Here is a 26270-nt window from a genome sequence, read left to right as displayed (position 1 = left end):
ACATCGTGGAAGACATCATTCATAAAATCCTGAAAGTCAGCAGGAGCATTGCAGAAACCAAATGGCATCACGAGATACTCGTAGTGTCCGCTTCTTCCATTCATCGCCTTCTCGAATACGTATGAGGTTGTAGGCTCCTCGGAGGTCTAGCTTGGAATTTTTTTTGGCCCCTTGAAGCCTATCAAACAGTTCCAAAATCAGAGGCAGGGGATACCAGTTTTTGACAGTAATGAGATTGAGGTCCCGGTAGTCAATGCATGGTCTCAGGGATCCATCCTTTTTCTTCACAAAAAAGAAACCAGCACCGGCAGGAGACGAAGAGTTGCGAATGAATCCCTTCTCAAGATTCTCTTTGATGTAGGTTGCCATGGCTTCAGTCTCTGGGAGAGACAAGGGGTAGGACTTAGACTTTGGCATGACGGCACCAGGGACCAGATCAATGGGACAATCATAGGGTCTATGAGGAGGCAGCACGTCTGACTGAGACTTACTGAAAACATCGATGAAATCCGCATATACTTCGTGAAGAGTGGAGTTGCTATCAGAAGGCGTTTCCATTCCCGCGATAACTGTGGCAGGAGCTATGACCGGCGAGGATGAGGCATCTGACTCTGGCTCCCATTGAATCGGTTTGCAGTCCCTCCAATCTATGCATGGGTTGTGATGCTGTAACCACGGTAATCCTAGGATAACTGAAAAATCAGGAGAGTGTATTACGTCAAAGGAGATAATCTCGGTGTGAGAACCGGCAGATAAAGTGAGAGGAAGAGTCTCTAACGTGATAAAAGCAGGTTGCAAAGGACGTCCATCAATAGCCTCGAGTCCAATTGGTGCTTTCTTGGAGATAAGAGAAATCTTGTTACGGGTGGCGAACTCTTGGTCCACAAAATTACCACCGGAGCCTGAATCGAGAAAAGCAGTAGTAGTTACGCGAAAATTCGGGCCTTCGAGCGAAACTGGGAGCATAATCCTCTTAAGGAGTTCCTCTTTAGAGAGGGAGCAAGAAGAAATTGATCCGAGGGTAAGTCCCTCTTGCATGGCTGGTCCTGTTTGTTCCCTGGGCCTCAAAGGACAAAAACGTACCACATGATCTGGTGATCTACAATAATAGCATAGGCCCTCATTCTGGCGGCGAACCCTCTCGCCCGTCCTGTCGGGAGTACGGATCCGCTGACTGCCGATCTGCATGTGTTCCACAGTGTCAGGAACAGGCCGAAAAACCGGAGGAGGCCTAGGATAAGGAGAGTCAGTAGGCACGAACCTGGGACGTTGGCGTTCGTGACATCGCTCCTGGAGGTGCAGATCCACGCGTATGCACTGTGCGATCAAATCCTCCAATGCTTGGGGTCGGGGCTGGACTGCAAGTTCATCCTTTACAGATTCGGACAAACCTTGCCAAAATATAGCAGAAAGTGCCTCTTCGTTCCAACGAGTCTCTGCTGCGACGGTCCGGAATTCCAGTGCATATTTGGCTACGGACCTACGACCCTGAGACAAATGAACTAAAGAAGAGGCAGCAGTATCTTTGCGAACAGGAATATCAAATACCTGCTGGAATTCTTGGGGGAAAAGCTGGTAATCCGACTTGGTCACCGGACGCAGCTCCCAGATGGGAGAAGCCCAGGCCAAGGCATCCCGTTAAGAGAGAGTAAACATAGGCTACCTTGGTGCGTCCGTTTGGAAAGAGGCTTGGAGATATTTCAAACTGAATTTCACACTGGTTCAAAAACCCTCGACAGGCCAGAGGGTCACCCGCATATGCTGTAGGCGTAGGGATTCTTAAAGGTGCGGCTGCTGCTGGTGGCGGAGTGGGCTGTAGTGAGAGAGTGGATAGTTGTTGAATCAAACAGGTAATTTGCTCTCCAAAAGTTTGGATGCATTGTGCAAGGGACGTAATTAGCTCCCCCACCTCAGCCAGGTCTGCATTTGGCTTCTGCATAATGTCACGCTGTGCAGCCCGCAGAACGGACCAGTCCCCTGTACTGAGGTGGGATGTAGAGTATACGCACCGACAGCAGAGGTGGCGTGTCCGGGATGTGGCGTAGTAGCGTGGCCAGGCCTGGATGTAGATAAAGAATGGTCAAGTACTTGCCGAGTCCGAGGATATAGAAAGTTCCGTAGTCAAAATCCGTAGCAGAGTCCGAGGGTCTTAGAGGTTAGAGTAGTCTGTAGGAAAGCCGAGTTCAGGAGCCAGAGGGGGTATTCAGACGAGCCGGGTCAGTAGCTGTAAGGAATAAACACAAGAGAGCACGACACAGGTTCCAGGCAACACAGGTAGCAAGAAGCTATGCAGAGCAAGGAAGTGAAGGCAAAGCAGGATATTTAAAGTGACAGTGACCAATCCGGACGAGGGGCAAGGCGGAGGCGTGTCGAGGAGCTGCTCGTGAGTGGCTGAGAGACCAGGAAGTAGTAGAGCACAGCTGAGAGTCTGTAATACCAGTGCCAGAATCCAAGATGGCGGCGGCAGAGTTCAAGGTACGCACTGGGCGGCGGCATGGGTAGTGACGGGGGGCAGGGGCAGCAGCTGCTGCAGTACTGGTAGTGGGTAAGGAGGGGTCACGCCACAAGGGACGTGGCCCCCGATTCCTTACAGTAAGATCATTCAAATCTGGTGCTATTCACAATTATATCAGATATAGATTTGGGGTGAGCAAAATGACGCGCATGCAACAATATCAGATGTGAGGGGGTTGTCTGTGTTGCATATGTCGGATATTTGTTTCCCTCTCAAAATTATAATTAAACCCTGTCAAGACAGATGTCCAGGCATGCATTAAACTCATCCTAATGCAATAATGAGGGTAGCATTATTCTAGGGGTTATAGGGAGAATGTTATGGGCTATTTTATACTCTCAGATTAATAGGAGTTTAAAATCATCTCCCAGCCATGTCACAAAACATTGACGAGTGGGAGATAATACATACCCACAAAAGGTTGGTTATTTATTTATATATACTGGATTTATCATTGGACTCAATCCAAAGGTTAATTTGTCCCCCTATAAATATTCCCCCAAGAGTCTCACTAATCTATGCTCCTGACAAAGCAAGAACAGTTTTGCGAAACGCGTAGAGCAGAGACTTTGGAGGCAGAAGGCAGTCACCCAGGCTGTCAGCTGTTTGCTGCAACAGCCACTACGCCTCAGAGCGAACCTCCGAACGCGTAGGCAAGGAAACCCAGAAGGGACGTTATCCTGATGCCACGGGGAGACAAGGACGCCGGTGCAGCCGACATCTCCCAGACAACCTACTGCGTGGAGCGGGACGCTGATCTGAGGAGACCGAACACATGCCGCATGTCCCTCCCACTGGGGTAACCCTTCACATGCTGTTTTAAAGCTTTCATTTGGTAATTGTATCCCTTGTGGCTTTTACACTTTGTACCCAATTAAATAAGGTTTTACCCATTAGGAGCTTCTGTGTGCTCTTCTACCCCCTTGTTCTACAGTGCCTACTAGGTGTGTTAACACCTCTGTAAGGCCGCGTCCATGTTTAGTGCTTGCGGGCGGAGGCGCGCTGAGGCGCGCTTCCGCTCGGCACTGAGCCCCTACAGCCGCAATGAGAGCGGCTTTAGTAGGGGCTCGCCTACGCTTGCGGAAGCGTAGGTCTTAGGAAAATTTTACATTTTCCCGCTTGCCGGAGCGCAGGGCCGGTCACAGTGAGCGGTTCGCGCAATGAGGGCGAACCAGCTCCGTGACGTCACTGGCCTGCCCCCCGACACGCCCCCGGACGGCGCACGGACCAAGGCCAGGGAAAGCACCCGCTTTCCCTCAGCCTCCGCGCACCTCAGCAAGCAAGAAGGCACCCTGGACGCAGCCTAAAGGTGATTGAACAACCCCTATTGTGGATTCTTACATTCTGGACTGACAGTGTCATTAATGGGTTTTTCCTGCTCCATATTGACATTGCACTTAAGCTAGAAGTTTTGAGCGCTTCTTTAGGATACTGCCCCTATTACTGTTCTAGTTTTTCAAGTTTCCTCCTAATCAGCTGCTTACCTGCTTTTGTAACACACACACGTTAGTGTGAGCAGAGGACGTGACATCAGCACGGGCCCAACTCCCAGGACAGGATAGAAGGCTCCGCTCCCCGACAACGAGGACGCTGACAGCTGTGAGCAGGAAGCTGACAAGCTGCACTGTGAGCTGAGAGCTGGAAAGCAGCCTTCCAGGGTAGGAGAGATTGCACGTCTGACTCCAAGTCGTGTTCCAGACGAGGTTGAAGGACCTTTTTGCCTTTACATGTGTAACCCTTTTTGTGAACCGGCCGACCCACCCAATCTCACATTGGCCCCTCGTGGTCTAACCGGTTCCTTTCCCCGCAACACACCTGCTCTAAAGGGCTACTGGTGACTGTATAACACCTGTGGCTCCAGGAGATCTGAGCCTCCGCTAGCTGGGAGCCTGGGGAAACCCTTAACATTACCTGATGCAGCGCCTCCACTTACCCAGGATCCCCCGTTAGGAAAGATAGCCCTGGGTAAGAAATACAATAACACACGTAGATGATAAACCAAACTAACACTTTACTTATCACACACACATAACCTCATTACATAACATAACATGACATCACCTGATGCTCTACCCGCATCACCTCAGCCCAATGTCTGGTGTTCCCCACCCAGTGTCCTGTGATCCCCCACACCCAATGTCTCGTACTCCTACGAAAGGTCGTGGGTGACTGCGCAGTCACTAAATTAAGCTAGGGCCCAGTTGGTGCACTTAGAATACTTGAGATACCTTCCGAGCACTCCGATGCTTGGGACCGCAACTCTCTTCTCAAAGGGTCAGACGTCCGTCTGATCCTTTCCAGGTACTCTGCCGGTGGACCCCAACGAGGGTCCCACCGCTCCACGGGAACTGCAACCGGATCACGGCAACACCAACCGCATGGGAACAGCAACCGCCGCTATTCGCTTTCTATCACAACTACTTCTAGAGTGACAGCAACCCTAACCTAGGGCCTGTCCCTGAGGAACCGCAACCTGGGGTGGCTTGGGGAAAACTCCTAGGGCCTGTGGACAATGACCTGCCCCCCCTTCCCCTAGCTACCCAGTCCTATCTGTAACTAACAACTAGCTATTAACTAGCTACTCCTACAGCACCTGCAGCTGACACACCACTCACACGGTCAGCCTGCAGGGATCCACACCCGCTGCACGCACACACAGCTACCTGAATGATACACACCATTCACTGGAACCCGCAGCCAATCCACTGCTTGCACACTGTGCCTCTTTGCCAGCGCCCACAGCCCTCTCCGCTGTGGCACTGCCAAACCGGCACCTTCCACACCTAAGGGTCACCTCCCTAGCTATGGCCGTCCCTCTTCAGTTACCCCCTGCCCTTACCGGGAATTGGGGCCTGCCTGGGGATCTAGGGAGAACCCTTACCTGATGCAGGAGCCACGCGCTCCCTGCACCCTTCCTACTCCTTCCTTCTCCTCTGCCTGACTGACGCATGCAAAGCCCGGGAAATGTATCTATATTCCCGGGCTGAGCTTCCTTCAGCCCTATTGGCCACACTCAGGCACCTGATGCCTGTCTCCCTAAGCCTCCTGGGAATTGTAGTTCCTGGGGGCTGTCTAAGCATTGGGGCCGCGTGCGCGCTTCTCCCGCGCATGCGCGAACCCCTAATGGCCGCCTCAACCTCTCTACTACCTTCCCTACTCTCGCGCGATCTCTCCCTGCACTGGGGATCCTATCGCGCGTTTCCGCCCTACTGCGCATGCGCGAACTAACGCGCAATGGCGGCGCCCTCTCTTCAAGCCGCCGAGCCGGTGGCAACGCGATCGCGGCCCTAGCGACGGCCCGATCGCGTCCCCGGCAACCAGCCTGCACCACTATGCCCCGCGCTGCTCCCTGCTCTGGCCCCCACCCTCGCGAAGTGCCGGCGGGTCCGTCGCAGCCTCCGGCGGCACCCGCTACCACACGGCACTCGCGGAGAGGGGCCAGGGAGTGAAAATATACCTCGGGGCTACATTCTCCCCTTCGCAGAATCCCAACGCCCTCGCTTGGGTAGCAACCATACAGTGGGTTATATAATGGAAAATGCATAGTAAACAGTACATCATACACAAGCAATTTCCCATTTGTACCCAACATCCCCGCATGGATACCCGAGGCCAGCTGAGTTTCAGATTGGAGTGCCCCTAACAGACTGGGTGAGGGTATCCCACCTTGACTACTGTGAGTCTTTTGGAGTTCCAAACTGGTCCCTTGCACCAACCCACCTTCTCCCTCTCGTAGAAAAAAATGTACGGGGTCCTGGGTATTGACCCTTTCCGGACCCTCCGGTCTCGTCTCACGGGAGACAGGAAGGTTCAGCCTCTTGCCTCGATCCACCACATGGCGAACATAGTGCTCCATCGCGCACCTGGGAGAGGCCACAACTACCAGAGCGGTCTCAACAGAGTCTTTGTCCGCTCCAACCATCCCTTTAACGGTGACACCTTCTGTGGACTGTACAACTTCTTCGGGTAGGCCCGGGTCTTGAGAAGGCCAAGCTTGGAGACTCCTCGAGCAGGGGTAGGTGTCGCTCCGGTCCACTACACCGGATACCTTGATGAGGTCGGATTCGTTCCATAATCCGCAGAGATCTTCTGGGGGAGACACCTCCACCAGGACGCGATGACGGGGTGAGCCCATCGCCCGGGTGACCCTACCTCTGGAGTCACCAGGCTCCACGATCACCGGGGAGCTCACACCCGACACCCCTGGGGCAGTCAACTTACCCCTGTCGTTGTCGGCAGGTACTGATCCCAAGCCTGGGACCGCTGGTACCTCGGTGGTAGGCCGGACTGGCAGTTGCAGGGCACACGGGCCCACATCATGGTCTGCATCAGTTGAGGTGGTTGCCTCGGTGACCTCACTGGAGTTGTCCGCCGGCAGGCGCATCACCACACTCGGTTGGTCGCTGGACTCATCACACAGGGGTGGGGGTATAAACACCTTACCCTGGCCGTCTGGAATCTGTGGTTCTGGTCTCGGTGGTTCTTGCTCGGGAACCGGATCTGGAACCGACATCTGGGGTTCCAACTTCTGTAGCTCCGCCTTCAGCGGCTCCGCCTCAGCGTCTGGTAAGTTCATGTGGGCACACGGGCCCTCCACCACCTCCATGGCTGAAGTAGAAGCATTAGTAGCGGCTTCACCCACCTCGGTAGCACCATCAGGCGCCTCTTTCTCCGTAGGTGCCGCCATCAGAGGTTCCTGCTCCTCAATTTGCACGTCCCCTTTGAGAGCGTCTGCAACAGTGGTCTGGACACACGGGTCCCCGGAGGCCTCTGTAATTAAGACAAACTGAGGGCAAATATCATTTACTGTAAGAGGGAGGTCCGGCTCCTCCTCTTCTTCCTCGGACGGTCCTGTAACCACCAACGGCACGGGTTGCAGGGTCGGTACCCTGCAGTAGCCACATATACGTCCCCAAGCCAAATTACAAGACGAGCAGTCCCCTTGGTTACAGAAACAGTCTAGGTACCCCTCCTCGTTCGCGTCTCCCAACCGAAATTTTATCATGTACGCCAAAACATTAAAGTCCATACTACCCGAGAGACTCAATGATTGTATCGTACATGGACACAACAAAAAGGATACGCTCCCAGCCTTGGTCTGCCAGAGTCCATACGACGGCGAGCAATTTTCTCTGTATCCAGTACTCTCTTTGCTGGGTGAAGGCTCACTGTGCTGGCTCCCCCTGGTGGAATCTGAAGGAGGGGCAGCACGCTCTTTCAGGGAGTGTTGCGAGCTCTGTACTGAGTCACTCACAGTGTGGGGGCGGGGCTCTGGCTTTCCCGCCAGTCCTGGATAACCGGTTGCAACATTTTCCTGTGCAGGCTGGCAGTCATCTGCACACGTGCCATTTTGATTTGGCGGGAGCCGCCATTTTAGGTGGGGCTCACGGTCAATGTCTATAGGGCTCTCGGTGCAGGTAGAAACTGCCAAGTCAGGGTAGATAAAGGGGCACCCATCGGTCGGACCCCCGGGCAAATTTAAGAACTTAGGGCCATCTTCCTCGCTTAGGGTCTGGCCTACATATATCAGGACAGTACTCCATTGCACGGTGTCATCATACCTTCGCCCTCTGACCCACGTACCCGCTAGTCCAGGGAGCTTCCGAACATGCGCCTGGACATCTAACAAGGGCACGCCAGCTGGGACTGCCCCCACGGCAACCACACGGTTAGGAGTCACGTTCACTTTCAAGGCCCATGCGTAGACCTCCTGCTTTGAGAGCACCCACATGGTGGAACAAAAATAGGACACAATTTAGCAAAAAAAAACCATACAGGGCACCCCAGGTCTGATATCTCAGCAGCGCCTCCAAATGTAACCCTTTTTGTGAACCGGCCGACCCACCCAATCTCACATTGGCCCCTCGTGGTCTAACCGGTTCCTTTCCCCGCAACACACCTGCTCTAAAGGGCTACTGGTGACTGTATAACACCTGTGGCTCCAGGAGATCTGAGCCTCCGCTAGCTGGGAGCCTGGGGAAACCCTTAACATTACCTGATGCAGCGCCTCCACTTACCCAGGATCCCCCGTTAGGAAAGATAGCCCTGGGTAAGAAATACAATAACACACGTAGATGATAAACCAAACTAACACTTTACTTATCACACACACATAACCTCATTACATAACATAACATGACATCACCTGATGCTCTACCCGCATCACCTCAGCCCAATGTCTGGTGTTCCCCACCCAGTGTCCTGTGATCCCCCACACCCAATGTCTCGTACTCCTACGAAAGGTCGTGGGTGACTGCGCAGTCACTAAATTAAGCTAGGGCCCAGTTGGTGCACTTAGAATACTTGAGATACCTTCCGAGCACTCCGATGCTCGGGACCGCAACTCTCTTCTCAAAGGGTCTGATCCTTTCCAGGTACTCTGCCGGTGGACCCCAACGAGGGTCCCACCGCTCCACGGGAACTGCAACCGGAACACGGCAACACCAACCGCATGGGAACAGCAACCGCCGCTATTCGCTTTCTATCACAACTACTTCTAGAGTGACAGCAACCCTAATCTAGGGCCTGTCCCTGAGGAACCGCAACCTGGGGTGGCTTGGGGAAAACTCCTAGGGCCTGTGGACAATGACCTGCCCCCCCTTCCCCTAGCTACCCAGTCCTATCTGTAACTAACAACTAGCTATTAACTAGCTACTCCTACAGCACCTGCAGCTGACACACCACTCACACGGTCAGCCTGCAGGGATCCACACCCGCTGCACACACACACAGCTACCTGAATGATACACACCATTCACTGGAACCCGCAGCCAATCCACTGCTTGCACACTGTGCCTCTTTGCCAGCGCCCACAGCCCTCTCCGCTGTGGCACTGCCAAACCGGCACCTTCCACACCTAAGGGTCACCTCCCTAGCTATGGCCGTCCCTCTTCAGTTACCCCCTGCCCTTACCGGGAATTGGGGCCTGCCTGGGGATCTAGGGAGAACCCTTACCTGATGCAGGAGCCACGCGCTCCCTGCACCCTTCCTACTCCTTCCTTCTCCTCTGCCTGACTGACGCATGCAAAGCCCGGGAAATGTATCTATATTCCCGGGCTGAGCTTCCTTCAGCCCTATTGGCCACACTCAGGCACCTGATGCCTGTCTCCCTAAGCCTCCTGGGAATTGTAGTTCCCAGGGGGCTGTCTAAGCATTGGGGCCGCGTGTGCGCTTCTCCCGCGCATTTGCGAACCCCTAATGGCCGCCTCAACCTCTCTACTACCTTCCCTACTCTCGCGCGATCTCTCCCTGCACTGGGGATCCTATCGTGCGCTTCCACCCTACTGCGCATGCGCGAACTAACGCGCAATGGCGGCGCCCTCTCTTCAAGCCGCCGAGCCGGTGGCAACGCGATCGCGGCCCTAGCGACGGCCCGATCGCGTCCCCGGCAACCAGCCTGCACCGCTATGCCCCGCGCTGCTCCCTGCTCTGGCCCCCACCCTCGCGAAGTGCCGGCGGGTCCGTCGCAGCCTCCGGCGGCACCCGCTACCACACGGCACTCGCGGAGAGGGGCCAGGGAGCGAAAATATACCTTGGGGCTACACATGCTTATTATTGAAGTAAATTGTGAGTTTACCATTTCTAACCCTTTCCATTGCATGTAAAATAAATCTCTTTTATTGCACCATAGAAGCGTTTTGCGCTTTTATCTTCTAGGGGAAAAAAATATATATATTATATCAAAACAGACTACATCCTCAATAAGCAAAAGGATTGGGTCAAACCCAAGGGACCACGCCCCTGCCAACATTTCTCACAACCATACGAGACCCTTAAACCACTTCACCATAGATTTATAGATTTCCAATCATCTAATCACCATAATCACACTAATTCTGATCATAAATACAAGAACATTGCACGTTATCATCAGACATCTGACGAGCGTTCCTCCAAACATTCACTCCTTGGCACAACCCAGTTCCTTATTCCACGAAGTGAAACAGTACCAGAGACCGCACAGATCTGACCTCTAAAAAGGTCAATACCCAAAAGCACTACAGTACCACCCAAGCAGTCTATTTTAGGCTACCACCCATCCGGGGGGGAGGGGGGGAGGTTTTAAGCCTTGAGCACACAGAGTTACCACAAATTCTGCAAAACATTCAATGGGATGATAACTATATTTGGGTGTCATGCAATGTGAGTGCTCTATACACCTGTATAGAGCACCACAAGGGGTTGAGAGCCATTGAATATTATCTAGACCACTCCAGTGCCCAAAAAAAACTTCATCCTAAAAAGCATCAAATGAATTTTAACTTTCAACTATTTTTATTCTGAGTGCGATTTGTTTTTACAAAAATGTGGTACCGCGATGGGCACAAAATTTGCACCCAGCTACACAAATCTATTTTTTAGGGCTTTGAGAGGGAACCACCATCTGAAACAACAATCAGTATGAAGGTAACCTCGTCATGTGGAGAAGATACATTTATAGTATGGCCTCGGCCTTAGAGGCCCTGCGCTCTCCCCCCACCGTTATGGAAATAATTGTCCGGGAAGAGCGCAGGGCCTCTGTAACTGTCTCTTTCCTTGTCCGGCAGCAAGGTCACTTTATCATGGCGTCACATTGCCATGACATCACAAGACGCCATTACGTCATGTTGCTAGGACGTGACGCCACATGGCATTGCCATGACAACATGGCATCATGACGCTGCATCTGAGGAAATGCTGTCCAGGTCAATGAAGAGGCCCGCAAAAGCCCCACCATAATCGACGCTGGGTTCTGTACCGTAGAAAGTATATAGATTAAACAGCACATACATACATACACACACGTGGTGCAATGGGAACCTGGAGGGACCCTATACCCTCCTTCAAATATATACCAAAAGAAAGGGGGAGTTCCCAGCACTCAAACCGATAAATGATGAAATAAGAAAAAAATTGAAAAATTGCTTTTGCTAGAAAATATACAAATATACACATAGGGCATGGATACTGGAAATATAACCAACTAGCTGAGAGACCCGGCGTTGCCCGGGATGTAAATGCGTAATAGGTAGTATTATTTATAAATGGTGGAACAATAGGTGAGTATTTGTTGGAAAGGTTGGATAATAATGTTGAAAAGAAAGATGGAAGAAAATGTAATACGATGTTGTATAAAAATGGTTTATTGTAAACACATCACAGTACAATGTATATTTTGGTGACATAAGTGATGTAAAAATGTGAGGCGTGTGTCCTGCTAGGGTGTGAGCGTGTGTGAGGTGGCAGGTGGGTGTTCAGTACGGGTGGCGCGTGGGTAGTGAGTGCTGGCTGTGGGTCGGGGTCCTGCTAGGGTGTGAGGCGGCAGGTGTGTGGCGAGTGCGGGTGACAGCTGGTCAGTGATATTGTTGCGTAGGGGCAGGATGCGGCAGGAGTGTGTCGAGTGTGTGGGGTGGGTGAGAGGCGGCGGGTGTTTGTCGAGTGTGGCAGGTCTGTTTAGTGCGTGCGGCGGCTGTGTGGCGCGGGGATGTGAGCGGTGGGCGGGTGAAAGGCAGAAGTGCGGGTGGGAGAAAGGCAGAGGCGGGAGGGCGGACGAAAGGCGTTGAAGGAGGGGAGGGGAGGTGAGGTCGGAGGGTGGTGAGGGGAGGTGAAGGGGGGCGGAGGGGAGGTGAGGATGGGTGGTGGGGGATGGTGAGGGGAGGTGAAGGGGGGGCGGAGGGGAGGTGAAGGGGGGGCGGAGGGGAGGTGAAGGGGGAGAGGTGAAGGGGGGGTGACGGGAGGTGGAGGGGGTTGCCGAGAGGTGAAGGGAGGGGGGGGGGGTGACAGGAGGTGAAGGGAGGGGGGGGTGACAGGAGGGGGGTGACAGGAGGCGAAGGGGGGGGTGGTGACAGGAGGTGAAGGGAGGAAGGGAAGGGGGAGGTGGAGGAGAGGAAGGGGGAAGAGGGAGGTGGGGGAGGAGGGAGGTGGGGGAAAGGGTGAAGGGGGGGAGGGGTGAAGGGGGAAAGGGGGTAAAGGTGGGGGAGGGGAAAAGGGGGGAAAGGTGGGGGAGGAGGGAAAGGGGGGAAAGATGGGTGGAGGGGGGAAGGGGGTGGAGGGGGGGAAGAGGGGAGAGGGGGGATGGGGAAAGGGGGAGGTGGGGAAGTGAGGAGGGTAAGGGGGGAGGTGGGGAAGTGAGGAGGGTAAGGGGGGAGGTGGGGAAGTGAGGAGGGTAAGGGGGGAGGTGAGGAGGGGAAGGGGGGAGGTGGAGGAGGGGAAGGGGGGGAGGTGGAGGAGGGGAAGGGGGGAGATGGAGGAGGGGAAGGGGGAGATGGAGGAGGGGAAGTGGTGGAAAGAGGGGGGAAGTGGTGGGAAGAGGGGGGAGGTGGTGGGAAGGGGGGAAGAGGGGGGAGGTGGTGGGAAGGGGGGAGGGGGGAGGTGGGAAGGGGGGGGGAGGTGGGAAGGGGTGGGAAGGGGGGGGAGGTGGTGGGAAGGGGGGGGAGGTGGGAAGGGGGGGGGGAGGTGGTGGGAAGGGGGGGGGAAGGTGGGAAGGGGGGGGAGGTGGTGGGAAGGGGGGGGGGGCGGTGGAAAGGGGGGGGAGGTGGTGGGAAGAGGGGGGAGGTGGTGGGAAGAGGGGGGAGGTGGTGGGAAGGTGGGAAGGGGGGGAGGTGGTGGGAGGTTGTAAGGGGGAGTGAAAGGGGGTGAAGGGGGGGTGGAGGGGAGGTGAAGGGGGGGGGGTGGAGGGGAGGTGAAGGGGGGGGGTGGAGGGGAGGTGAAGGGGGGGTGAAGTGGAGGGGAGGTGGAGGGGATGTGGAAGGGAGGGGAAGTGTAGTGAGGGGTGGGTGAGGGGAGGTGGAGGGGAGGTGAAGGGGGGGCGGAGGGGAGGTGAAGGGGGGGTGAGGGGAGGTGAAGGGGGAGAGGTGAAGGGGGTTGCCGGGAGGTGAAGGGAGGGGGGGGGGTGACAGGAGGTGAAGGGAGGGGGGGTGACAGGAGGGGGGTGACAGGAGGCGAAGGGGGGGGGGGTGACAGGAGGTGAAGGGAGGAAGGAAAGGGGGAGGTGGAGGAGAGGAAGGGGGAAGAGGGAGGTGGGGGAGGAGGGGAAGGAGGGAGGAGAAGGGGGGAGGTGGGGGAAAGGGTGAAGGGGGGGAGGTAAGGGTGAAGGGGGGGAGGGGTGAAGGGGGAAAGGGGGTAAAGGTGGGGGAGGGGAAAAGGGGGGAAAGGTGGGGGAGGAGGGAAAGGGGGGAAAGAGGGGTGGAGGGGGGAAAGAGGGGTGGAGGGGGGAAAGAGGGGTGGAGGGGGGAAAGAGGGGTGGAGGGGGGAAGAGGGGAGAGGGGGGATGGGGAAAGGGGGAGGTGGAGGAGGGGAAGTGAGGAGGGTAAGGGGGGAGGTGAGGAGGGTAAGGGGGGAGGTGAGGAGGGTAAGGGGGGAGGTGGAGGAGGGGAAGGGGGGGGAGGTGGAGGAGGGGGGAGGTGGAGGAGGGGAAGGGGGGAGATGGAGGAGGGGAAGTGGTGGGAAGAGGGGGGAGGTGGAGGGGGGGTGGAGGGGAGGTGGAGGGGGGGTGGAGGGGATGTCGAAGGGAGGGGAAGTGTAGTGAGGGGTGGGTGAGGGGAGGTGAAGGCCGCTCACTCACCCGTCCGGCAGCTCCCACGTGGATCTGAGGCGGGAGGCAGCGTGTTGTGGCCGCTCCCCCGCTGACTGTAGCGGCGCCGGGGGGGGGGGGGGGGGTGGAGGGGAAGTGAGTGAGGGGAGGTGATCACTCCGCTCCCCCGCTGAGTGTAGCGGCGCCAGGGGGGGTGGAGGGGAAGTGAGTGAGGGGAGATGATAACTCTGCTCCCCCGCTGAGTGTAGCGGCGCCGGGGGGGGGGGTGGAGGGGAAGTGAGTGAGGGGAGGTGATCACTCCGCTCCCCCGCTGAATGTAGCAGCGCCGGGGGGGGTGGAGGGGAAGTGAGTGAGGGGAGGTGATCACTCCGCTCCCCCGCTGAGTGTAGCGGCGCCGGGGGGGGTGGAGGGGAAGTGAGTGAGGGGAGGTGATCACTCCGCTCCCCCGCTGAGTGTAGCGGCGCCGGGGGGGTGGAGGGGAAGTGAGTGGGGGGAGGTGAAGGGGGGTGAGGGGACGTGAAGACCGCTCCCTCACCCGTCCGGCAGCTCCCTCACCCGTCCGGCAGCTCCCTCACCCGTCCGGCAGCTCCCACGTGGAGGGGGGGGGGGGGTGAAAGCGCGGGAAACAGGGAGAGGCGGAGCCTCCGGGACCGGTGGGGAAGAGAGCGGTGATGTGCTGCTAACACTGTGAGCCCCGTTAATGTATGTAACACCGTGTGTGTGGGGGGGTTGTGTGTGTTTAGTGATATGTGTGTGTGTGTGTGTGTGTGTGTGTGTGTGTGTGTGTGTGTGTGTGTGTGTGTGTGTGTGTGTATAGTGATGTGTGTGTGTGTGTGTATAGTGATGTGTGTGTGTGTGTGTATAGTGATGTGTGTGTGTGTTTTTTTTTTTTTTGTTTTTTTGGACCTTTGGCCCGTCACTCCGCCTCAGGCCAATGAGAGGTGTGGGGGGCGGGCCAAGGGGGTGGTGTGAGTGTGTGAGCCCAATGAGAGGTGTGCGGGGGCGGGCGGCCCAAGGGACCAATGAGATTGCCGCTAGGGACACCGGACATCCAGGCAGGCAAACATACAGTGCTTTCACTAATATAGTATAAGATGTTAACAACACAATTGATCAAAGAAAAAAAAGGGTCCAACAGTGTATGGTGTAGGCTAAACATATAGTAAGGGAGAACATGGGGTGAGCGAAGGGAGGAAGGGAAGACAAGGGGAAAACAATTAGGGACATAGGGGGGCAATGTTTCAGGGCAGAGGGCCCCTTCTTCTGGTCCGTTCCAAGGTCTCTACAATCCCAGGTACATCCCTTACAACTAATAGGAACAGGGTCTCCCTTACAAGGTGGACACAGTGAGCAGGTGTAAATAAATGTCACACTAATTATATACAAGGTGCGGATATTACAAAGTAACACCCGGGAAAGAATCCCTGGTAAAGCACCCTTGGGGGGCACAGATGGGTAGGAAAATGCATAATCCCGAACAGATTTCACATTCATACGCACAAAGTGAAAAATAATAACGTTTTAATCAAATAATGATAAATTCAGGGCATAAAATAATTGTAGTTAAAACACTGGGGGTAGGTATGGGTATACAAACATTATCTTGCTCCTCCTAAGTCAAACAACTAAGTATTATACATCGAAGGGTTTAATGTCCTTTTAAATAATCATTAGTGACATAGGATATACCTATTCTAAATTCAAATGTATACCCCTTTTAAAACGGGTATAAAATTGGAGCACATGCTAAGCGCGCCTTCGCACACCTCTGCACGCCAGCAGGAACCCTGGACGAGGCTTTAGAAATAGACGTACACACAATGGATTACATTATACAGTAGAAAACACACTTACTGGGGGGTTTGGGCTACAACACCAACCTTTCCTAGTGAAATAGCATAGAAAATAAGAGTCTTTCCAAAGTCCTTTCGATGACCGGGAATAAGCCCGAAAAGTCTTGCAACTGAAATCGGCATGCAGTTCCTGACGCCACTGCTCTTTCTCCTCTGGAGGTGCTGAAATCCCTTGACCGGGAGATAGTACCAAATGACCTGGTTCTCTTTTCAGCTTGCAATCCCAGCCGCGACCTCTACTTTCTCTTTTCAGAACTTGGCCCCGAAAAGTGGGACTTAGAACATTTCTTGCCTTTACATTTCTGAAGCCGACTCGCGTCTAGTTCTCACAGAGCATCTTTTGGTCAGTTCAAATCTGCCACTGCTGTCTTGGCGCTTAGAGTCTCCTGAGCCGATTGGCTGCTAGGTTTCTTATAGGATTTCAGACCCATTCACAGAATACCTCAACCAATCACAACGGGGGAATATTTCCACCAGCCTATCAGCAATTTGCCGGTATCCTGAAGCTGGGCGGGCACAGATTTTCAATTCTGCAAAGGAGCATTTGCCAACCTGGCACCTCTGCCACTTAGCATATTGAACCCCCCGCTGGGCCAGGCTCCTCAGAGTCTGGGGCCAGGCAAATGGTCGCTGGATAGCCCTTATTCATGCCAGGACGTGGGTACTCAAACATAACTCTGTACTCCGCCCGCCCTAACACCTTGGCATCTCTGTGGCTTTCAAGTCCGGGACCCGAGCAGACTTAGTGGCACCAACTTGGTAGCCAACTAGTCTCTCGGAACCATGGACCTAGAAATCCCCAGCTCATATACAGTGCATAAAACATATACAGTATACATCTATAAACCATGTTAATAAAAAATATCACAAAATCCTTCTAAGTCCCTCATCCCCTAGGATCTACTGAAAAGATGTTCACGTTCATTCTAAGAGCTCCCAGACCCTCCTATAAGAAGTTGGCTAAAAAGTTGCTTCAAATAACGCTTAGGTTAATTTTCAGAGTTGCTTCTCATGTACAGAAGCTGGACACAAATAATTTCACTCTCACAACCTCACGGATGGTTGGAGACCCTCCGAACCCCTATACCATGTCCTGGGTTCTGAGCATATACTTGGGGGGGGGGGGGAGAGGGGAGAGGGGAGGGGAACCTCCCACTAAACTAGGGACCCCTGAATATACCGGGGCTACGCGTATCCCTATGCCCCCTTTTACCTTTCTGGTCTGTGCTGAAGGAGGACATCCTGCCGCTGAGCTGCGCAACTGCTTTCCAGAAAGGACTTTGTCCGGAGGTCTGTGACTACATGTGCCCGGGAATCTGACTCGGTTTCCGGATACATTTTTGGGGTGGCCAGCAACTCTGGTCCACTCTGTCTAGCTAGACACAATCCGACAACACTTTTACCGCAAAGTTCACCCTGGAAAGGTAAAAGACACACAGATTCTTTATCGTCGTATATTTTTCATACAATGCATGGCAGTACATATACAACAGTCAGGCCCAAGAGCTGACCCTCTAGGGCCCCAAAACATGGATCAGGGGTAACAAAGTGGGCTTGACCTTTATTAGTGAGCCTGGTTACCCCCTCACCGTCACAGAAAAACCTTTTGACTAGTAAGTATACCCTCTCAAGTCCCCAACCCCCCTCAACAGGTCAGGTTTTCAGGATATCCCTGCTTCAGCATAGGTGGCTCAGTCTCTGCTTCAGCACAGGTAGCTCAATCAGTCCCTACTTCAGTCTTTGACTGAGCCTCTGATTGAGCCACCTGTTCTGAAACTGGGATATCCTGAAAACCTGACCTGTTGGGGGGGGGGGGGGGCACTGGAGTTGAGCCCCCCTGTTACAAGTGACATGCAATCTAAATTAGTAGGGCTGCTATGCAACGGTTGAAACCCCATCCAAATGAATGAGACTCAGTCCAAAATGAGCAAGACCCCAAAGGCCGGCGCGTGTTGTTTTCCTAAGAAAATTTAAGCCAGGCAGGGAGAGTGCGCGATCGTGCGCAGTGACGTCACGCGGCCGGCTAGGTGCGCTCGTCTGGGGGCGCGGCCATGACGTCACGGAGCTGATTTGCCCTCATTGGGCGAACCGCTCACGTGACGCGCTTGCGGGTGGCAAATTCAAATTTGCTTGCTCTGCTAAGCACTGAGCATGCGCAAGCGCAAGCACTTGCCCACGCTGGCCACACACATTACCGCAATGTGTTTCATAGCGGCCAGTGTGAGCGCACACTCAGCGCCACCCTGGCCGAGGTCTTAGGCCAGGTCCATAGTGCATTCGCCCGTGCGGAGGTACGTGCGGCCGTCACGTCACCCGCTTGAAGCGGGTGCGTTTTTTTTGGCCATGGTACGCGCCCCGTCCGTGGGCGTGTCTAGGGGCCTGCCAGTGATGTCACGGAGCTGGTTCGCACTCATTGGGCGAACCGCTCACGTGACCGGCCTGTTGCGCCAAGAAATCAGTTTGAACTGATTTCACACAACGCGAGCCCCCTCCTGCTTCCGCGCGGACTCGCCTGCATGCTGCATGGACGCGAACACTGCCTTAAGGCAGTCTGTTCGCTCAGCGCGCGTCTGCGGGACCATGGCCCCAGCTTAAGGTGTATGTTTAAAAAACAAAACAAAAAAAACACAGGAATTATAAGACAAACTTTGAAAATGAATATGTTACTTAAATTACACCGTGGCCAGGGGGCTCCATTTCATACCAGCTGCTAGAGTGCGCCGCTTAGTATCTTCAACGTGGCCCTCAGTGTGGCCGAGGTGACGCGCCGCTCAGTTTATATAGGTGTTACTGACGTCACTGGTCTGCTGGATGTGAGAGGCGCGCTCCCCTCGGCTGGTTGTGGAACGCGCCCGTCTAGCTATCAGCGGGGCAGCGGGGGCGCGCACGCAACATTGTGGAGCGGAGCAGCGGGAGCGCGCGCAGCCGCCTGACGGAGACACAGTGAGTGAGAGACCCGAGGGGGGCCCGGCTGTCCCCGGGGACACCAAGGTAATGTCTCCGTTTCTTAAAGGGTTTTTTGTTTTTTTTTGCCGTCATTAAGCGTCTCTAGGGAGCGGAGTTTTTGCATGTGGCGTCACTCCTCAAAACTTTAATGACCTCTCCTGTCAGCAAAATGTTCAGCTCCCCCCTCTTCTCTCCTGGGACCCCCCCCCCTCTTCTCTCCTGGGACCCCCCCTCTTCTCTCCTGGGACCCCCCCCCTCTTCTCTCCTGGGACCCCCCCTCTTCTCTCCTGGGACCCCCCCCTCTTCTCTCCTGGGACCCCCCCCTCTTCTCTCCTGGGACCCCCCCCTCTTCTCTCCTGGGACCCCCCCCCCTCTTCTCTCCTGGGACCCCCCCCCTCTTCTCTCCTGGGATCCCCCCCTCTTCTCTCCTGGGATCCCCCCCTCTTCTCTCCTGGGATCCCCCCCTCTTCTCTCTTGGGATTCCCCCTTCTCCCCTCCGGAGATCCCCACAGCACAGGGCTACTATAGGATCCCTACATTACAAGGCTAAAGTACCCCACTATACGCCTGCAGGATCCCTGCACCATAAGTCTAAAGTACCCCACTGTACACCTATAGGATCCCTGCACCACAAGGCTAAAGTACCCCACTGTACTCCTATAGGATCCATACATCACAAGGCTAAAGTACTCCACTATACACCTGCAGGACACCTACATCACAAGGCTAAAGTACCCACTATACAGCTGCAGGATCCCTACATCACAAGGCTAAAGTACCCCACTATACACCTGCAGGATCCCTGCATCACAAGGCTAAAGTACCCCACTATACACCTGCAGGATCCCTGCATCACAAGGCTAAAGTACCCCACTATACAGCTGCAGGATCCCTGCATCACAAGGCTAAAGTACCCCACTATACACCTGCAGGATCCCTGCATCACAAAGCTAAAGGATCCCACTATACAGCTGCAGGATCCCTACATCACAAGGCTAAAGTACCCCACTATACACCTGCAGGATCCCTGCATCACAAGGCTAAAGTACCCCACTATACAGCTGCAGGATCCCTGCATCACAAAGCTAAAGGATCCCACTATACAGCTGCAGGATCCCTGCATCACAAGGCTAAAGTACCCCACTATACACCTGCAGGATCCCTGCATCACAAGGCTAAAGTACCCGACTATACAGCTGCAGGATCCCTACATCACAAGGCTAAAGTACCCCACTGTACACCTGCAGGATCCCTACATAACAAGGCAAAAGTACCCCACTATACACCTGCAGGATCCCTGCATCACAAGGCTAAAGTGCCCCACTATACACCTACATCACAAGGCTAAAGGATCCCACTATACAGCTGCAGGATCCCTGCATCACAAGGCTAAAGTACCCCACTATACACCTGCAGGATACCTACATCACAAGGCTAAAGTACCCCACTATACACCTGCAGGACACCTACATCACAAGGCTAAAGTACCCCACTATACACCTGCAGGACACCTACATCACAAGGCTAAAGGATCCCACTATACACCTGCAGGATCCCTGCATCACAAGGCTAAAGTACCCCACTATACACCTGCAGGATCCCTGCACCACAAGTCTAAAGTACCCACTATACGCCTACAGGATCCCTGCATCACAAGGCTAAAGGATCCCACTATACACCTGCAGGATCCCTGCACCACAAGGCTAAAGTACCCCACTATACACCTGCAGGATCCCTACATCACAAGGCTAAAGGATCCCACTATACACCTGCAGGACACCTACATCACATAGTTATAGGATGCCGCTCTATAGTCTAACTGATTCCATCCTCCTTACATGGCTAATGAAAATGCATCCCATCTGCCCCACATAGGACCTGTTTGACCTCATGTATAAGTAATGCTACCCTCTCTTAATGTCCCAATCTATTGTCCTGAAAGACTCCTTGTTCCACCACAAGATGAACTTGGCAGCTAATAGTGTTAGTGCTGAACCTTAATTGGTCCCGTTCACCTCCCCTGGCAAATGGCATTGTGAACCACAGGGAGAAGGAAACCGCCATAGTAATAGTGCAGTGTCTGTCCGCTTAAGCCTGCAATTAGCAAAGGATTTGTATCAAATGAACATTGCAAGTAGACAGGTGTAACTATACCCCTACAAGATGCCTCGTATATAAATACACAATGGGGATTATCAGAAGGGGGGTGTTTTATTTGCCCTCGTTGCTGCTTAGTTGGTTTTCTGGTCGGTGTCGGACATTGCTGTGTATTAATGTTATTGCTTTGGCAGTCCATGAGTTTTCACAGCCTTATTTAATAGCATCTCCGTGTGTTACTGGGTCATATTATTAAAGGGTTAAACATCAGAGCATTTTATTTCTACATTTAAAACCGTAGAAGGTGCATATGTTACCCATGTATATATTATTATCGTTTATTTGCAAAGCACCACCATATTCCACGGCGCGGTACAAGGTGATATCCGTTATATAAACAGAATGATATACAAATAAGCACAAACGGATACAAAAGGTAACGGGGGCCCTTCATGCTTGTTCTAACTTACCTTTTTGTTCATGCATATACAGTATTACCCGCTTCTTTGTTTATAACCACAATATCATTTTGAATAGCCTTATTGCACTATGAGAGTTGTACGCTTTCCCCCTTTTTGTCGTGTTCATCTTGGATCCATGACGCTGAGCCATCAGTTTTGAATAGCAGCAGATTCTCTTTGTCCATTAAGGGAAGGAATTCCAATTATTTATATTTTTTCACCAGTATCACGTTTATTTTTTTTATAAACATCACAATTTTAATGTTTTATTAATTTTGTACACACTTGCACAATTTGTATTAATCACTTAAGTGCTTTATGCCCTTTATTAGCACTGATAATTTTGATTATCACATAATATTTCACTGTGCATTTAGTGTGCAGCACTTTTTTCTATTTTTATAAGATCTCATATGTTGGTGCATTTTAAATGTGGATAGTTCGTATTAAATGCTGGAAATGATCAACAGTATTAGCGATCTCTAACTTCTGTTTAGTTTCGATTTCTATATTTCAAGAGAATTCCTATATGTATTTTTCGCCTTCATTTTTGCATTATGAACCAAACTCGAATTGTAACCTTTTCCAAAAATGTGTTGTTCAGAATAGCCGCCTGTTTATCATATATAATTATATCGGAACAGTTACTTCTCAGCTGTTAAAACTGCCCATACGGAATATTCGAGATCCACCTTTTCATGGTTGTCACTGGTTGGGTCCAAATGTATTTGCACTTAACTCTTTTAAAATAAGTACATGTACTGTATGGATCCTATCTTGAACGTGCATTCTAAGATCTAAAAACTATATAGACTCTAAACTATTAAAACCAGTAAATTTCAAGTTTTACATTACCTACATTTAAAAAAAAAATCTATAAAAGACAATAAAGATGGTTCATCTCGCTCCCAAATTAGAATTATATCATCGATGTATCTACACCACATAACACTCTGTGGCGAATATACATCAAGATCCCAAACATAACTTAATTTATTTTTAAAAACACAAATTGGCGATACTAGGGGCAAAACAAGTACAGAAAGTACTGTTTGCTGAGCGATCAGGGGAAAGATAGGGTTGCAGACACCTGTCTGAGACATGCAAATGTACCACAAATGGTCATATTTCTTCAAATTAAAATTAATTTTTGTTGTAATTTTCCATGATTTATTTAAATAAGGTAGTGGATAAGAAGAAAATAGGCAGAAAGGCGCACCGAGTAGCAATGATATTTAATCAATAAAAGCAAACAAGGGGTTAACAATAACAATTGAAAAACCGTGACCATAACAAAATAATTGAGAGCATATAAAATGCAAAGTAAATGTGGATAAGGTGAGCTTACAATTATCCTACGTGGAGAGTGGTGCTGGAGAGGTCCGGTTGTCAGCTGGGTGAAAAGATGAAGTGGGTACGGACCCTCCTTCTCTCTACCGGCAGCTCTCTCAACAACTGAATGCTCACGTCGCAACCTCTACGCGTTTCGCACAGCGCGCTTCGTCAGGAGGTCACGTGGACAGGCTGCTCGTGAGTCTGTTTTAGCCAATAGGAACAGTTTGACGTAAAATGTTCGCCAATGCAATTGACTAGCAGCTGCAGTCAAGGAGGAACCAATCTCACTCTCTTGAATGCTGTAACTGCCTACTAAATTTCTATCCAATAAGGGACAACGTAATGGTATTTATAAATCAAATCAAATGAACTTAATAGTTATAAATCTCTAAAAATAATAATAATTATACAATATAATTATATATATATATATATAATATATATATATACAAATATAGCTGTATGCTCATCTGCATGTCTTAGGCAGGTCTGCAACCCCGCCTTTCCCCATTATCACCCAGCATACAGCACTTCCACTGCAGCAAGGGATTCTGGGAAATGACATGCAAATGTGCACACAGTGTCACTTTTTGCCTCAATAACCATTTTTAACATGGTTCATATATATATATTTATTCAGTAATAAGAACACTACTAACAGCTAACTAATGGTTGAATGGTCAACAGAGTTACACATATATGTACACACTAGTGAACCATGGCTGCAACTTTAATAAACCCATTCTCATCTCAATACTGCTCAATATTATTCCCTTAGAAAGGGAATTAGCTCACTATAGTTGTTCAAGCCCTGAGGATATTTGGACTGCATGGTATATATCCTGTTCTCTTCAGCTTAAACGGAGCTCTCTATTCCCCAAACTTTTGTTTGCAGTTATAACTTCGATACCCATAAAAGTTCATTCACTTAGGTCAAAATGGTGGGTGTCCACAAAATGTTTCAATAGATGAGGCTGATTCTTATCTATGAGTTTATGTAAATTTGTAATATTTCTCAAGTGTTCACATGGGTAGTAAATCACATGGGTAGTAAATCACATGGGTAGTAAAACAATTAATAAAGCTATGAATTGTATAACTTTGTTTAGTGGCAAGTGGATGAGACATGATTTCTTAGCTGAACAATTTAAACATCTGTTTGTTTCAGTTCCTGTTTTCTTTTGTAACCCTCCTTGCCCAGCTCTAAAGCTGTTTTACATTGAGTTGAACTAATTTCATGGCAATGCGGAGTCTCTTACATCGCTGTTCAGGATGCTTGGTCAGTGCAGACTGGGCTTGGATATGCAGATAGAATAATGATGGGTGCCAGGTTCTTTTATAGTACAAATAGAGCTTTATTCACATCCATTTATAAGGCTCGCCATACAAGGACATGCTTCACTTTATACATTAACTGGTGGCAAATTATGAAGTTACTCTGTGCTTCATCCCCTGGTAGCTCTCACTCCTACGCTGGGGAAGTCCTTATGCTGGTTTCCCTTAGTATTGGTTAGATTACTCACAAAACAAACAGAAAGGTTCCCCAATGAATGCACTCAAAATGATGAAGTAGGAGTAAATGAAAATTTAAAATAACTATTCAGTTTAATTTTGTAAAATATAGTTTGTACAGAGGGATGTGGCAAAGTGATCCAAGACCACTCCCTTATGACACACCAATTAATACTTCCAAATAATGATTTATAAGGAAGAAAAACCTAGGGAGACACTAGTCTGTGTAATACCTAATAGTTTGTAGGCTATCACATACAAGGATTAAATCCTCAGGACATAGATACAGCAATCAATATTGCAATACTATTTTCTAAAATAACTGATAGGGTACTGTAGTACCGAATACCAGTACTGAATCCAAGAGGATATAATCTATTGCATAAAGTATATACCAAAATTGGCAGACCTATGATTCGAGACTAGTGTGTCGTGAAGGTACAAATGTGGTAGGACGTATGGTCACTAAGCGAACTCAGACTGGTGAGAAATAATCACCTGCACATATAATCATAACACAACTGATAGATGGGTGAAAAACACCCTGAGAAGAAGGGATCCTATAAAGGGCTAGCATAAAATATGCAGAGAGAAAGCCCTGAGGCACGGTTCAGTGACCGTATCCAGTTATAGCCTCCTGTCTATTGTGAACAATATATAATTGACAATAGAAGGAGGGAGGTCCCGGAGGTCCAATGACGGTGCACTGCTCAACAAACAATGGGGGCTGCAGCTAGTTGAAGTAAAAGGATTTTATTCAGTGGTCAAGGTGAAGTACATGGTGACTTTGACGCGTTTCAGGACATAACGTACGTTTCGCGCTGGACCGCGCTTTAAAGCGCAAAACGTACGTCAGGTGACTTGACGGCATGACGTCACTCTGCGGAACCGGCGGATACACTCACTCCCCACACCGAAGTCGGAGCTGTATCTTGTAACATGCAGGAAGCATAGCCAGACAATGCCGACACACAGATAAGTTGATTGAGCCTATGTATCCCCTTCTTAAATACAATTGTGTTACCATATTCATGTGTGGACCAATAGGGTGACTTTGGCTACTCGAAACATATTTAACTAGCAACAGTTACGAACACTGTTGCAGCTTCTCAACTACTTGTATCATTATTACGATAAGTCCAGACCCAGGATCATCATATATATTGTGGGTAATATTAATCTACTGTACTTACTTGATACCTGTATTTGGGTTAGCAGTATCCTTTGGTTAACTATTTCCACTATACAACATTAAACCAAAGTGTTTTAGATATACTTTCTCGCCAGCCTGTGTGTCCGGCTGTTTGACTTGTGAGCTGTAGCTCACTACAGTTCTCTTACTTTGAAGCAGCTTCTCGTTGCCATACAGACTGCATAGCATTACTGTTTGTTTTTTGGTATTTATCCATGGTGATCCATGTTTATTGTCAATTATATATTGTTCACAATAGACAGGAGGCTATAACTGGATACGGTCACTGAACCGTGCCTCAGGGCTTTCTCTCTGCATATTTTATGCTAGCCCTTTATAGGATCCCTTCTTCTCAGGGTGTTTTTCACCCATCTATCAGTTGTGTTATGATTATATGTGCAGGTGATTATTTCTCACCAGTCTGAGTTCGCTTAGTGACCATACGTCGTACCACATTTGTACCTTCACGACACACTAGTCTCGAATCATAGGTCTGCCAATTTTGGTATATACTTTATGCAATAGATTATATCCTCTTGGATTCAGTACTGGTATTCGGTACTACAGTACCCTATCAGTTATTTTAGAAAATAGTATTGCAATATTGATTGCTGTATCTATGTCCTCAGGATTTAATCCTTGTATGTGATAGCCTACAAACTATTAGGTATTACACAGACTAGTGTCTCCCTAGGTTTTTCTTCCTTATAAATTATTATTTGGAAGTATTAATTGGTGTGTCATAAGGGAGTGGTCTTGGATCACTTTACCACATCCCTCTGTACAAACTATATTTTACAAAATTAAACTGAATAAATAGTTATTTTAAGTTTTCATTTACTCCTAC

The 26270-nt window shown here is 50.8% G+C and overlaps 1 protein-coding gene and 1 long non-coding RNA gene across 4 annotated transcripts in view; one reads left to right on the top strand and one right to left on the bottom strand.

The window, feature by feature from the left end:
* The window catches only part of LOC142490867 (uncharacterized), a 75239-nt gene extending 56569 nt beyond the window's left edge, over positions 1–18670 (bottom strand). The window contains exons 1-2 of the long non-coding RNA XR_012800118.1: positions 18557–18670; positions 17094–17296 (exon numbers count right to left, since the gene is read on the bottom strand). This is a non-coding gene — a long non-coding RNA (uncharacterized LOC142490867). The remainder of the gene's footprint in view (positions 1–17093; positions 17297–18556) is intronic.
* An 83-nt stretch (positions 18671–18753) lies between these two features.
* Positions 18754–26270, top strand: part of LOC142491290 (beta-1,4-galactosyltransferase 3-like) — an 80302-nt gene continuing 72785 nt past the window's right edge. For all 3 annotated transcript variants that reach the window (XM_075593631.1, XM_075593630.1, XM_075593629.1), the window contains exon 1: positions 18754–18871. The gene's annotated coding sequence lies outside the window, so the exon portion shown is untranslated. The remainder of the gene's footprint in view (positions 18872–26270) is intronic.

Source organism: Ascaphus truei, chromosome 3 (assembly GCF_040206685.1).
Source record: "Ascaphus truei isolate aAscTru1 chromosome 3, aAscTru1.hap1, whole genome shotgun sequence".
Taxonomy (NCBI): Eukaryota; Metazoa; Chordata; class Amphibia; order Anura; family Ascaphidae; genus Ascaphus; species Ascaphus truei.
This window is presented reverse-complemented; position numbering and strand designations above follow the sequence as displayed.